We start from the raw sequence: 15231 nt of genomic DNA on the forward strand, positions 1-15231 counted from the left end.
TTTAGTTATAGAATATAAAAAAGAGTTTTAAAATACGGAAGCAAATTTCAAAATAACAAAAAACTAAAGTAGAGGCCAGTACCAATTAACAGTACTCTCCTGTAAGACTTTGTATTTGAAAGCATTCCTTTTTCCTCACTTTAATGTAAGGATTGTAGGAATATTCTTTCAATTTTACGAATGGAAGATAAGTCGATGTCCAAAATTTTCAGCTATTGAATGTGATGATGATGATAGTAGTATTTAAAGAGCAGATGACTACTGTGCCAGGCATTGTTTTTCTTTTTTAAGTGGAAAAAATTGTTTGTAAAGCTAAACACACAGTACCAGGTACACAGTAGGGGCACCATCCTTAGTAGACTCTTTTTTCTCTCTTCCCTGTATACCTTCATCCTTGTACCCCTTCTCTTACTTCTCCACTGCTAGATTCTTTGTGAATAAATTATTTGGGTCATCCTGAAATTTTTAGTTTTTATTAATCCCATAATTTATAAAGTGCAAACATGTATTTCTGTGTGTTCCTTTGCATTTGTGTCCCCTGGAATGCAATGTGCATTATTGATCTGAAGACTTAGGAAGATTTTTGCTTTTTAAAAAAATTCTGTGTTTTTTTCTTTTTTCTTCTGGACAAGCACTTTTCTAAGGACTCTCTATATGTTAACTTATAGTCCTACGGAATATGTTTAGTGTTAGTAATTGAAATTCATGGAATAAAATGTAAACATGAAGAAAAGCCTTAACTCCTTTCAATTGAATGTCAATTATATTGGTAAAATTAGCAGAAAAAGGAGATAGTTTTGAAATTTTTAAAATGCTTTTCCCCCCAGTGCCAGGTACCTCAGAAAATCTCCTTTTTTCTTGGCCAGCTAACTAAGGTAAAAGTCTGGAGATACATCAGATAAGTAGCTTGTGGGTATTATTTTTAGAGAAATGCACCTAAGTAGGCCATTTAACTATATCATGCCGTGAGACACTATCTCACTTGCAAAAAGGTCATGACCTACAGAAATTCATGTAAGAATAGAGGCATAGATGTACTATATCACCATTTCTCTTACAAGTTTATTTTCTTAAGCTTCTTTTTCTCCCTATAATCTTAAAATCAAGATAGCAATTCAGCAAAGAAAGAAGACTGTTTTCATTTTAAGCTCTCTGTAGAAATATAGGATAATAATGTCAGATGTTTCACCTTTTTGGAAGAAATCGCAAGATAAAATCAATCTATTTTTTGTATTAGATAAGAAACTCATTCATATATTTTTTCCTCCTGGAGGTTTAAGGTATAAAAAAGATGTTCAAAGGTCATAAATAGATGAACTTCAGACTCTATTATTTGTTTTCAAATGCCTACTTAACCTCCAATTTTAAATTTACTGTATTCAACAACTGTTTTTTTTCTCCCAAGTCGTTTCTTTTTTGTACTTTCCTATTAGTATTGGGTTGCCCAAAAGTGTTTTTTTTTTTTTTTCTGTAAGATGGCTCTAGAAGTGCTTAGTTGTCTTTAACTTCATTTGTGACAATTTTGTTACATTGTATTGTGACAGGTGTCTTATCAGCATGTATTAAAAACATCAAAATTGGTGAATTTTGGGGGAGCCATTTTAATATAGAAGATGGAAGAAAATAAGCAACATTTCCAGCATATGCTTTATTACTTCAAGAAAGGTAAAAATGCAACTGAAACTCATTAAAAAGATTTGTGCAGTATATGGAGAAGGTGCTGTGACTGTTCAGACAGGTCAAAAGTGGCTTGTGAAGTTTCATGCTGCAGATTTCTTGTGGAATGATGCTCTACAGACAGTTAGATCAGTTGAAGTTGATAGTAATTAAATCAAGACATTAATTGAGAACAATCAATGTTCTACCACACAGGAGACAGCCAACATACTCAAAATATCCAAATCAGTAAAGTTATTGGTGAAAATGAAAAATGTATCTTTTATTTTATGGAAAAACCATGTAAACTTTTTGGCCAGGTGTATCTCCCTTAATTATTGTACTTACTGGGTTGGTACATTTTATAGATTCTACCTGGAAAATGACTCTTGCATTTAAAAAAATTATTTTATTTTTTTTATTACCATTCAGTACCCTAATACCCTCTGCCTCCCTCAGTCACCACACTGTTGTCCATGTCCATAAGTCTTTTATAATTTTTGCTCAATGCTCTCTCCCCCTCTCCTCCCCCATCCCCACTAGCTTTCCATCTATGAGTCTATCCCCATTTTCCTTGTTCAGTTTTTTCATTAGATTCCACATGAGTGAAATAATATGGTATTTGTCTTTCTCTGACTGGCTTATTTCACTTAGCATAATGATCTTCAGGTCCATCCATACTGTCACAAAAGGCAAAATTTTCTTCTTTTATGGCTGAGTAGTATTTCATTATGTAAATGTACCATTGTTGTTTTATTCACTCACTTACTGATGGACACTTAGGTTGCTTCCATACCTTGGTGATTGCAAATAACATTGAATAGCAATAAACATAGGGATGCTTATGTTCTTTTGAATTAGTGTTTTGGATTCCTTTGAATATATTCCCAGAAATGGGATAATTAAGTCAAAGGCAAGATCCATTTTAATTTTTTTAGGTATCTACATACTGCTTTCTACAGTGTCTGCACCAGTCTGCGTTCCCACCAACAGTGCAAATGGGTTTCCTTTTCTCCACATCCTCTCCAGCACTTGTTGTTTGTTGATTTATTAATGATAATTCTGACTAGTATCAGGTGATACCTCATTGTGATGAGGTATCTGATGATTAGCGACTTTGAGCATCTTTTCATATGTCTATTGGTCATCTGGATGTCCTCTTTGGAGAAGTGTCTATTCAGATCCTTTGCCCATTTTTTAATGGGATTATTTTTTTTGGTGTTGAGTTTTATAAGACCTTTATATATTTTGCATATAACCCCTTATCAAATGTATCAATGAATATGTTCTTCAATTTGTGGCTTGTCTTTTTATTTTGTTGAAAATTTCCCTTGCTGCTCAAAAACTTTTTAGTTTGATGTAGTTCCATTTGTTTATTGTTTTCTTTTGTTTCCCTTGCCTGAGGAGATATAGCAGAAAAAGTATTGTGATAAGCAATGTCCAAGATTTCACTGCCTATATTTTCTTCTAGGATTTTTATGGTTTTGAGTCTAATATTTAAGTTTTAATCCACTTTGAATTTATTCTTGTGTATGGTGTATGAACATAGTATAGTTTCATTTTTCTGCATGTATTTCCAATTCTCCCAACACCATTTATTGAATGAACAATCTTTAGCCCATTGTATGTGCTTGCTTCTTCTGTCATATATTAATTGACTATCAAAGTGTGAGTTTGTTTCTGGGCTCTTTATCCTGTTCCACTGATCTTTGTGTCTGTTTTTATGACAATGCCAGATTGTTTTGATTACTATGGTCTTACAGTATAGTTTCATATTATGTGGCATGATTCCTCCAACTTTGTTCTTTCTCAGGATTGCTGTTGCTATGCAGTGCCTTTTATGGTTCTATATAAATTTTTGAGATATTTGTTCTTGTTTTGTGAAATATGTCATTGGAATCTTGGTAAGAATTGTGTTGAATCTACAGAATGCTTTGGGTAATATGGGCATTTTAATGATGTTCATTCTTCCTGTAGATGAACATGGTTTGTGCTTCCACTTTTTTGTATCTTCTTCAATTTCTTTTTTCAGTATCTTATAAATTTCCACATACAGGCCTTTTACCCCCTTGATTAGGTTTATTCCTAGGTATTTCATTTTTCTGAAGTAATTGTGAATGGTATTGTTTATTAATTTTCCTTTCTGTTAGTTTGTTATTGGCATATAAAAATGCAACTGATTTCTAGATATTAATTTTGTATCCTGCTGCTTTGTTTAATTCATCCAGTTCTAGTAGTTTCTTGGTGGAATCATTGGTGTTCTCTAGGTACATTAGCATGTCATCTTCAATTAAAGATAGTTTTACTTCTTCCTTTCCAATTTGGATACCTTTTATTTCTTCTTCTTGTCTGGTTGTTGTGGCTAGGACTTCCAGTACCGTGATGAATAACAGAGGTGAAAGCAGACATCCTTGGCTTGTTCCCAGCCTTAAGGAGAATGCTTGTAGTTTGACACTTTAAAGTTTAAAATCTTTTTTTTTTGATTTTCCATGTTATTGAACAAAGTCTAAACTCTGCACAGCATATGAAAGCCTAAACAATTTGACCCCAAATCCCCATTACATTGTAACCTTAACTTCTTTCCATGACTGATGTGACATCTCTCCCTACCCATAGGCTCATCTTAGTCATATCCAAGTGCTTATTTTCCCCAAATCTGGAATTTCTGTTTCTTCCATTATGAAAGATTGTTCAAGACTTGAAAATGGACTAAAAGAATTACTACATGTTATCTATAGAATCCACTGGGTATTGTTGATTCCATAAGGGTGTGCAGAGTTGATTGATTTTTTTATTGACCAGACTATTTTCAAGCTTTTTTGTTGTAGAAGTTGGGCTACAGAGGACTGATAGCAATGCAAGTGATTCTTATCCATATATTACAAATGGGACTTCTGGCCAAGATGGAGATATAGGTAGATACACTTTGCCTCCTCACACAACCAAAAGAAGGACAACAACAAATTTTAAAACAAAACAACAGAACTGCCAGAAAATCAAACTGATGAAAGTCTAACAACCTAGGAGTTGAAGAAACATTCATCTAGACTGGTAGGAGCAGTGGAGATGGGCAGCTTGGGGCAGAGGAGACTTGAATCAGGCAGTGGCTGGAAGACTGGGGTGGGTAAGGTGGTGGTTGGTGGACTGAGTGAGGTGGTGGCTGGTGGACCAGGTGGTCCCACATCTGTGTATGTGGATAAACTAGGAGGAACAACTGGGGAATGAGATGCACTACATAACCCAGGGTTCCATTTTGGGGGATTAAAGCCTCAAAACCTCTGACTGAGAAAACCTGTGGGAGTTGAGGTGGCGGGAGAAACTCCCAGCCTTACAGCAGAGTTCATTGAAGAGACCCACAGGGTACTAGAAAGTGCACAAACCTACCCACCCAGGAATCAGCACCAGAAGGGACTAACTTGCTTGGGGATAGTGGAGAAAGTTACTGTAAGCCAGCAGATAGCTGAGTAAGTGACATTATTTCCTCATGGGCCCCTCCCCCACATACAGTGCCACAATGCAGCAACATGGGTTGTTTCCCTGCCCTGGCAAATACCTAAGGCTCTACCCCTTACAATGTAACAGGTGTGCCAAGACAAAAAATATGGCCCTAACAAAGAACAGATGAAGCCCACAAAATAGAACTAAGTGATGAAGAGATAGCCAGCCTATCAAATGCAGAGTTCAAAACATTGGTAATTAGGATGCTCACAGAAATGGTTAAGTATGGTCACAAAATACAGGAAAAAGTGAAGGCTATGAACAGTGAAATAAAGGAAAATGTACAGAGAAACAGCTGTGAAGGGAAGGAAACCAGGACTCAAATAAATGGTTTAGAGCAGAAGGAAGAAATAAACATTCAAGCAGAACAGAATGAAAAAAAACAAGAGCTCCAAAAAATAAGGAGAGGCTTAGGTACCTCCAGGACAACTTTAAACATTCCAACATCCAAATTATAGGAGTGCTAGAACGAAAAGGGGAAGAGCAAAAAACTGAAAACTTATTTGAAAAGATAATGAAGGAGAACTTCCCAAATCTGGCAAAGGAAATAGACTTCCAGGAAGTTCAGGAAGCTCAGAGAGTCCCAAAGAAGTTGGACACAAGAAAACACACACACTAAGGCACATCATAATTTCATTAGCCAAGATTAAAGATAAGGATAGAATCTTAAAAGGAGCAGGAGAAAAGGAGATGGTTACCTACAAAGGAGTTTCTATAAGACTAAGCTTACTTCTCAAAAGAAACTTTATAGGCAGGAAGGGACTGAAAAGAAGTATTTCAATTCATGAAAGGCAAGGACCTACATCCAAGATTACTCTATCCAGCAAAGCTATCATTTAGAATGGAAGGGCAGATAAAGTGTTTCCAAGATAAGGTCAAGTTAAAGGAGTTCATCACAACGAAGCCATTATTATATGAAATATTAAAAGGACTTATCTAAGCAAAAGAAGATGATTAACAATATGAACAGTAAAATGATAACAAACTCACAACTATCAACAACTGAACCTAAAAAAACAAAAACAAAACCAAAGTGAATAACTAGAACAGGCACAGAATCACAGAAATGGAGATCACATGGAGGGTTATCAGTGGAGAGCTGGAGAGGGGAGATTGGGGAAAAAGTTACAGGGAATAAGAAGCATAAATGGTAGGTACGAAATAGACAGGGTGGTTAAGAATAGTATAGGAAATAAAGAAGTCAAAGAATTTGTATTTATGACCCATGGACATGAACTAAGGGTGGGGATAATGTGTGTGAGAGGTATGTAGAGGGCAAAAGGGAATAAAGAGGGGGATGCGATAACTGTGATAGCATAATCAATAAAATATATGTAAGAAATTACAAATGATTCTTGTTCGTAGCAATGCAAATTGATTTTGTCAAACAGAAGCTATAAGTCTCTATAGGTCAAATAAACTATGTGATATATGTTCATATATATTATATGTTCTCAATATATATGAACAAGAGTAGTGTTTTTAACTTTTGGAAAATTATATTTTAGTATCTGCCCTTCCCAATTACCATGTATAAAACTCTTATTAATTATTTCATATATAGTGATAATCTTACCTTCTCAATGAGACCTTTTCTATTCCCCTAAACAAAATGACTTTTTAGCTCATAATGTTCCTTTTGGACTTTTAATCTACTTCTGTTAAGTGTTTACCAAGTTGTGGTACATCCATCTATATTTTCCCAGTAGAATAACTCTTCGAAGGAAGGAAACATGTTTTATTATCATTATTTTATTTCCTCCTTTGTCAAGCATATAACACATGACATAGATATTTGGTAAATGTTAATTAGTGAATGAATGTAGAAGTCAAGAGTACAGTGATGGGCATGTTTTAGAAATTGTTGATAAGGGGGAATTGGCTGGTCAGAGAAAAAATAAGTTTTGTGGACTTTATGGGAAAATATATTTAGCATGAAAGAAAAAAGTAAATGACGAAGCTTAGTGAAGCTTAATAACCTAGAAGAAATATGAATTGAAAGAGCTGGGATTTAGAGGCTTGCATTCTGGCTTTTTTCCTGAATTACTCTAGTCAGGACATTTTTCTTCTGTCATACTTCCTACATCTGTAATTTAGGGATAATAATTATTGTAATTATCAAGACAGAGGAATTCCTGTAGGGGGATGTTTAAGTCAAAAGTGGGCAGAAGGCAGCCTCACTTAGAGCATTTGGCTATGAGGGAGGATGAGAGAAATTTAAAATAAATGTGGATTTATTTTACAACTTGAAATATACAACTGTGGCTTGAAATAAAACTAAAAAGTGGTTTAGCTCCTTACTTTGAGTTTGGAAGGGTCTTTTTCTGGGTAATTAGCATTACCCTCACATTCTTACCATTTTAATTTAATGTATATATTTTTAGGGACTAGTTTTTGGCATAATAAGAAACTATAAGAATGAAGAGATAGACTCCTTTTTGTCAAATATTTTGCACAATTAAATTTAATTTTGGATACTTTAAGACTCAGATATTTATTTTTAGAAATGTTTAGGTATCTTGTGAAGCAAAGAAATGATTTTGGGTGTTTACTCCATAAGTAGGTCACTTATAAATAGTGGACTTAAAATCAGCAGTAAATTCTGAATTTATTCCTTGGCAGGTGAGAAAACCCAAACTGTTTACTAACACATTTCACTGCTGTTCCCATGGCAACAGAGGCCAGTTACTGTCAGCCTAGAGTGCTTTGCCAGTTGACTTCAGCAGTGAACTCTGTGTGATGCTGCCAAATGTCTGGCTTCTGTGTTTCCTGTTCCAAGCAGTTGTTTCTCATGTTGAATACTAATGACTAGTCTACAAAGGCTGTGGTTCAGTTCTACTGAAGATCAATCTGGGAATCATATGTGGAAAAGTAGTGAGCGTTCTGCCTTAGTGAATTAAAAACTGTACATAACTGGAGATTGTACATTTCCTAGCCAGCTATGCCAGTAGTTTATTAATAATGTTACCTTGCTATTATGAGGCAGCTGGGTCTAAATGAGAAATGACAGCATGTCTGTCATCATTGAATCAAATGCTTTTTCAGGAAGACTTATTGACTTTAGCTGGCTAGCACATCATGTAAATCCCAATGATTATGCACATGTATGCTAGCAGAAAAATAAATTTGCAACCAAAGTGTTTTTTTTTCTGTTTAAAATTCTCATATATTGAAATGGAGAAAAATCAGCTGCCTGAAATCCAGTAAAATGTTTGAGAAATTTAAAATGAGAGGGGAAAAATTAAGCGCTTTTGAATAGAGAAAAAAGCTAAGCCATTTTTACTCTTTAAAAATGAAAAGTGCAATGATTTTGAAGTTCTAGCTGTGTGGTGGTTATTAGTGCAGGAAATTGAGACCCTCTTTGCTTGGGTCATACCCTATACCAGGAATCTGAAGGCCAACCTCACTAATTATAGTTATGTTTCTTTCTAGAGCATAAGTTTCTTGAGGGTGGACTGTTATCACCATTGCACTGCTGAGAGCCACCACAGCACTTGACACACTCTATGTGCTCAATAAATATTTAATGAATTGAATGGAATTCAGTGGATCTCTTGCAAGATGTTTCTGTTATTTAAACCAATCAAATTTCCTGCAAGAAGCTTTTAGACTCTTCCTTCATTAAAGAGCATAATAACCCTCACCACCATCAGCTTCACCCCTAAGTTTCTGATGTGGAACTTCCATTGGCAGTTACTTATGGCTGCAGTCACTCCAAGAGCCCATTCCAACAGACACAACTCAAAGGCTGCTCTTCTCATCAGCATTCTGCACCCCCAGCTAGTGATCCAATTAATAGCTTTGGGTGGCATCATTTGCCATATCACTTAGATTGGCCACCCCCTATACTTCATTACAAAGTTCTCACTGGTTGTTTTAGGCAGGTAATTCCAATGTTGTTGTGCCTTATCCTGTTCCTGGTTCTCAGGTGGGAACAGTTTTGCATTTCTCATACAACTCCATCTTCCACTTCCACCCCTTGGGACACTTGGTAATATGTGGAGTCATTTTTGGTTGTCACAACTTGGCAAGGGGTGGGGAGTGCTACTGGCACGTAGTAAGTGGAGGCAGGGCTTCTGCTAAACACCTACATGCACAGGACAGCCCTCACCAGAAAGACTTATTTGGCAAGAATTGTCAGTAGTGCCAAGGTTGAGAAACCTATTTTGGTGGTTCAGGCTCTTTCCTGGAACTGTTTGAAACCTGTTAGAATTACACTCTATGCCCTCCTCTTCTCCCACCTACTCCTCCTTTAGGCTTAATTTATTTTTTTATACTTTTAATATTTGCTTTCCTTATTCCAGGATGTTGCCATAGAGAGAAAGGGAGTGAGACTCTTGCTGTTTGCTTTCAGTGTCTGAATTCAGGTACATAGTTATCCTGCTAGTACCCACAAATTCCAGAGGGAAGAAAGGCAAATATGCAAACTGAGTTACAAGAGTAATCCACCCTGAATATCCCACTGGTTTTGAGATGGCATGTAAGGAAAGCTCTATAAATGTACCACAGGGAGTTTTGAAGCTGCTCTAAATAATAAATATTTTTATGTTCTAAACCATTTTTCATTGTAGAGGAATTTAAAATTGGGTATTTGTATATTATATGAAATTCTGGAAAGCAAATGTAGTCAAACAGTCTTAATAATATTATTCATAGGATGTGCATGTTTTATCTTTGAAATCCCCAAATTTATTTGAATGATATAATAGGCATTAAAAAAAAGAACTGAATTTTTATGCATGGATATGTGATTCAAAGTTTGAATTCTAGCATGAAAAAGTTAGATAATTGCACAGCACTGGATAGGCCTTTTCAAAACTTTAAGAAAGCAATATTGATTTTCAGTTGTTCAATGATCATAATACTTGAGGAGAGGGGAGCACTTGAGGAGGGGGAAGCATTTCATCTTTACAATGCTTTACAAACATTAACTAATTAATTCTTATAACCCTCTTAATGTGTTTTTATTTCTCCTGAAATATTTGAACATTGTTTACAATATAGTATTCCAGTTGAGCAAATTCATGAACAATAGTTAATGGTAATGTTTCGGTTCTCAAAAACTATAATTAAATCCCCTTCCAAGATGTTTTCTTTGTAAATAGCATACATAGTAATTTTTAGTCTTTGCTTTCAGGAAACTAGTCTTAGCTTTCTTGATATTTTCAGAAAAAGAAAATATGGATAATAAATTTAAAAAGTACTGATTTAAATTAAATTAATTTTATTGAATTAATATATATATGTTGCCAAAATCAAATCTGTAATCTCTTCTCTTTTTAGTTTTTTTAAGTTTAAAATTTTTTTTTATTTTTTTTTCATTTTTAAGTATATTTTATTGATTATGCTATTATGGTTGTCCCATTTCTTTTTATCCCCTTTATCCCCCTCTGCCCTGCACCCACCCTCCCATCAGCCTGCCCCCACAACTCCTTAGTTGATGTCCATGGGTACAAGTTCCCATATAATTCTTAAACTCCCGCTGTCTATTTTGTACCTACCATTTATGCTTCTTATTCCCTGTACCTTTCCCCCCACTCTCTGCTCTCCCTACTGATAAGCCACCAGTGATCTCCATTTCTGTGATTGTGTTCCTGTTCTTGTTGTTTGCTTAGTTTGTTTTTGGTTTTATTTTTTAGGTTCAGTTGTTAATTGTTGTGAGTGTGTTGTCATTTTACTGTTCATATTTTGGATCATCTTCTTTTTCTTAGACAAGTCCCCTTAACATTTCCTATAATAATGACTTGGTGATGATGAACTCCTTTAACTTTACATTATCTGGGTATCCCTTTTTCCGTCCTTCCATTCTAAATGATAGCTTTGTTGGATAGAGTATTCTTAGATGTAGGTCCTTGCCTTTCATGACTTGGAATACTTGTTTCCAGCCTCTTCTTGCCTATAAGATTTCTTTTGGAGAAATCAGCTGAGAATCTTATGGGAACTCCTTTGTACGTAACTGTCTTCTTTTCTCTTGCTGCTTCTAAGATTCTTTCCTTATTTTTAATCTTGGCTAATGTAATGATGATGTGCCTTGGTGTGTTCCTCCTTGGGTCCAATTTCTTTGAGACTCTGAGCTTCCTGCACTTCCTGGAAGTCTATTTCCTTTGCCAGATTGGGGAAATTCTCCTTCATTATTTGTTTAAATAACTTTTCTACTTGTTGTTGTTCCTCTTCTCCTTCTGGCACCCCTATAATTTAGATGTTGGAACATTTGAAGATGTCCTGGAGGTTCCTAAGCCTCTCCTCACTTTTTTGAATTCTTGTTTCTTCATTCTTTTGTGGTTGAATGTTTCTTTCTTCCTTCTGCTCCAAACTGTTGACTAGAGTCCCAGTTTCCTTCCCATCACTATTGGTTCCCTGGACATTTTCCTTTATTTCACTTTGTGTAGCCTTCATTTTTTCATCTAATTTTCAACCAAATTCAACCAATCCTGTGAGCATCCTGATTACCAGAGTTTTGAACTGTGCATCTGATAGGTTGGCTATCTCTTCGTCGCTTAGTTTTATTTTTCCTGGAGCTTTTATCTGTTCTTTCATTTGGGCCATTTCTTTTTTTGTCTTGGCATGTCTGTTATGTATAAGGGGCAGAGCCTTAGGTGTTCACCAGGGCCAGGCAACTCACTTTGCTGTGTTGTGACTCTGTATGTGGGGAAGGGGTCAAGAGGGAACAATGGTGCTTGCTCCACTCTCTGCTGGATTTCAGTCACTTCCTCACTACCCACAAGCAAAGTGGGCCCTTCCGGTGCTGATTCCTGGGTGGATGGGTGGGCTTGTGTATGTTCTAGGGCCCTGAGGGTCTCTCCTACGAACTCTCCTGTGAGGCTGGGAGTTTCTCCCACTGCCACCTCAATCCCCACAGGTGTTTTCAGTCGGTGGTTTGAAGCTTTATTTCCTCACGCTGGGACCCCAGGTAGCCAGGTCTGTCTCCATCCCCAGGTGTTCCTTCAGGTTTATCGGCACATGAATGTGGGACCACCCACTTCACTAGCCACAACTGCCACCTTGCCTCGAGTCCTCCCTACCCCACTGTCCATCTCCACTCCTCTTATAGGTCTGGATGGGTGTTTCTTCTTTAACTCTTTGGTTGTTGGACTTCCAAACAGTTTAATTTTCTGTCAATTCTGGTTGCTTTTTGTTTTTAAATGGTTGTTGTCCTTCTTTTGGTTGTGCAAGGAGGCACCAGTATGTCTACCTATGCCTCCATCTTGACTGGAAGTCCTGTATATTTTTCTTTATTTCACTTTGCATAGCCTTTACTTCTTCCTCTATTTTGCATCTGTACTCAGTCATTTCTGTGAGTATCCTGATTACCAGTGTTTTGAACTCTGAATCTGATAAGTTGGCTATCTCCTCATCACTTAGCCTTTTTCTGAAGTTTTGATCTGTTCTTTCATTTGGGCCATATTTGTTTCTCTGGGTGCACCTATTATGTTGTAAGGGGTGGAGCCTTAGGTATTCTCCAGGGTGGGATAACCTAGGTTGCTGCCTTGTGGTGCTATATGTGGGGGAGTGGGCAGAGAGGGGACAATGCCACTTGCTTGGCTCTTGCCCCACTTTCAGTCACTTCCCCCATAACCCACAAGAAAATTGGGCCCATCTGGTGCTGACTCTCAGGTAAGTGGGCTTGTGTGTGTATTGTAGGATGCTATGGGTCTCTCCAATGAACCCTCCTGTGAGGCTGGGAGTTTCTCCTGCTGCCCCATCCCCTACAGGTTTTTATAGCCAGAGGTTTTGTGGCTTTATTTCTCTGTGCTGAAACCCTGTGTTGCATGGTCTGTCTTGCTCCTCAGTCGTTCCTCCTGGCTTATCTGCACATGAATGTTGGACTACCACATCTGCTGGCTACCAACTTGTAACAAGTCTCCCAGTTAACTATCTCTGTCCCTTCTACCATTCTGGGTGAATGAATGTCTGTTCTTTAACTCCTTGGCTGTCAGACTTCCATACAGTTTGATTTTCTGTCAGTTCTGATTGTTTTTTGTTTTTAAATTTGTTGTTGTCCTTCTTTTAGTTGTGCAAGGAAGCAAAGCATATCTACCTATGCTTCTGTCTTGGCTGGAGGTGCTCTTCTTCTTTTAGTTTTTATTTAAAATGTTTTCAAAGTTCCTTTCATAAATATTTGTATAAGATCACAAAATATACAAGGTCTCTTTACTGCTTTTATTCTGAAATGAAATTTTCTCATTTTTCCTGGCTGGTGTAGCTCAGTGGATTGAGCTCAAACCTGTGAACCAAAGCATCACCGGTTTGATTCCCAGTCAGGGCACTTGCCTGGGTTGCAGGCCATATCCCCAGTATGGGGTGTGCTAGAGGCAACCACACATTGATGTTTTACTCTCTCTCTTTTTCCCTCCCTTCCCCATCTCTCTAAAAATAAATAAATAAAATCTTTAAAAATTCATTTTTCTTATTTTAGTCATACCCCTATTTATTGTACTACCAAAATGATCCAAATTTAAAACCAATAACAAGAAGGTCATATCCCACATTCAACTAATTGGTAGGCCTTTCAGGTTTATTTCCTTATAAATAGAAATTAAGTGGTTGCATCAGTACTAACTATTAATATTGGCCTCATGGTAGACAGGGGGAAAGCAGAATAATCTCTATCTTTTCTATCCTTATTTCTCCTCATTTCTCATCTTTTCTACCTTTTTTTCCATAAAGAAAAACATATAACTAAATCAAAACCATGTTGTCCATAATCTGCTTTAAGTGTTTAGAAACTGAACACAAGGGGGAAGGATGAGAATTAAAGAGGAAAGTGTTGGGTGGTAAAAGTTATCTTTAGAGGAGTCATTGAGAGAGTTCAGGAATAAATATCAAGTTGGTTGTCTGAATTAACTTTAATCATGCAGTAATGGCTAGAAACAAAGGCTTCTCTATAACCATGACTAGGTTACAAAAGGCAACCAATATTTATTAAGCATCTACTATGTGCCTGGCATTAGAACACAGTGAGACACAGTCTCTACCTTCAGGGCGAAAGAGAATGAATGGAGCAGTTCTTGGTTCAAGCATTTGTTGGGTTTAGCATCTGTAGAGAGTGAAGGCATTGTTGGGAAGGGCTTCAGGTATTTACTAAAGCTCAGCACTCTAATCTTCCTGATGGCTAGAGGATGGCCTCAGTGCTGGTTAATCTGAAAGTGGCTTGGCTTATTTAAAAATTATAGAGAACTGAGACCTATGTACTCCTATCATTGAGTTTTATTGTTATATTTTTAAAAGTTTGTTTAGGGCCTTTTGTATGCCATGATTTTGGGGAGGAACTGGATAATTAATATTGACATAGCCCATGCTCTAGAAATGTCCACAAACTCTAGTGGGACACAAACAAGAAAAAAGAAATGACAATTGAGTATGATGAATATTTTTATAGGTAATCTGAAGTGATGTGGAGGGGAATAGCCAGGATATAGAGAGGAAGTGACATCCAAAACCACATCCAATAAGATAATGAGAACAGAATTTTGGGCAGATGGAACTGCACAGAAAAAGGCTTTGATGCAAAGAACACAGAACCATAAGTGGCCCAAGGGATTATGGGTGGAGGTGAGGAGATGTCAGCCATGAGTCAGGAGAAATAAGCAGGGCTAGATCATGAACTACCTTCTCAGGGAACTTAGAATTGACCTAGGCAAAAAGAGAGAGCCCCTGAAAAATATTTCAGAGGGAAGGGTCAGCATAAGTTTTGTGTTTTATATCTATCAGTGTGGCTGCAGTGTAGGGAAAAGAATAGAGTAGAGGAGAAATTATAGGTAGAAAAGATGGTTAGCACAATGACAACCTTGAATGACATGTATAGAATCCATTACAGGAACAAAATTTTCATAAGTAATCATGTTATTATAAAATTTAAATATGTACAGACATGAAAATCTACATGACATCTTTATGCTTATTGTTTTTATAGACATATAAAATCAATAGGTTTACAAATTAAATACCAATGAAATTAAAAAATAATAAAATTCAAGGAACAATATTAAGTTAATGTGATAGTGTTGCTGAAAACGAATTTCTGTTGTTAAATGTTAGAATAGAAAGGTTTTTTTATTTTTGTTTTTCATGAAGACT

General features: G+C 36.5%; 1 protein-coding gene across 9 annotated transcripts in view; it reads left to right on the forward strand.

Moving 5' to 3' along the window:
- MAPK10 (mitogen-activated protein kinase 10) overlaps positions 1-15231 on the forward strand; it is a 312270-nt gene that overhangs the window by 54310 nt on the left and 242729 nt on the right. Inside the window, exon 3 of one of the 9 annotated variants that reach the window (XM_036026970.1) lies at positions 828-898. The exons of the other annotated variants lie outside the window; for them this stretch is intronic. The gene's annotated coding sequence lies outside the window, so the exon portion shown is untranslated. The remainder of the gene's footprint in view (positions 1-827; positions 899-15231) is intronic. 9 annotated transcript variants of the gene reach the window in all.

This window comes from Phyllostomus discolor, chromosome 1, assembly GCF_004126475.2.
Source record: "Phyllostomus discolor isolate MPI-MPIP mPhyDis1 chromosome 1, mPhyDis1.pri.v3, whole genome shotgun sequence".
Taxonomy (NCBI): domain Eukaryota; kingdom Metazoa; phylum Chordata; class Mammalia; order Chiroptera; family Phyllostomidae; genus Phyllostomus; species Phyllostomus discolor.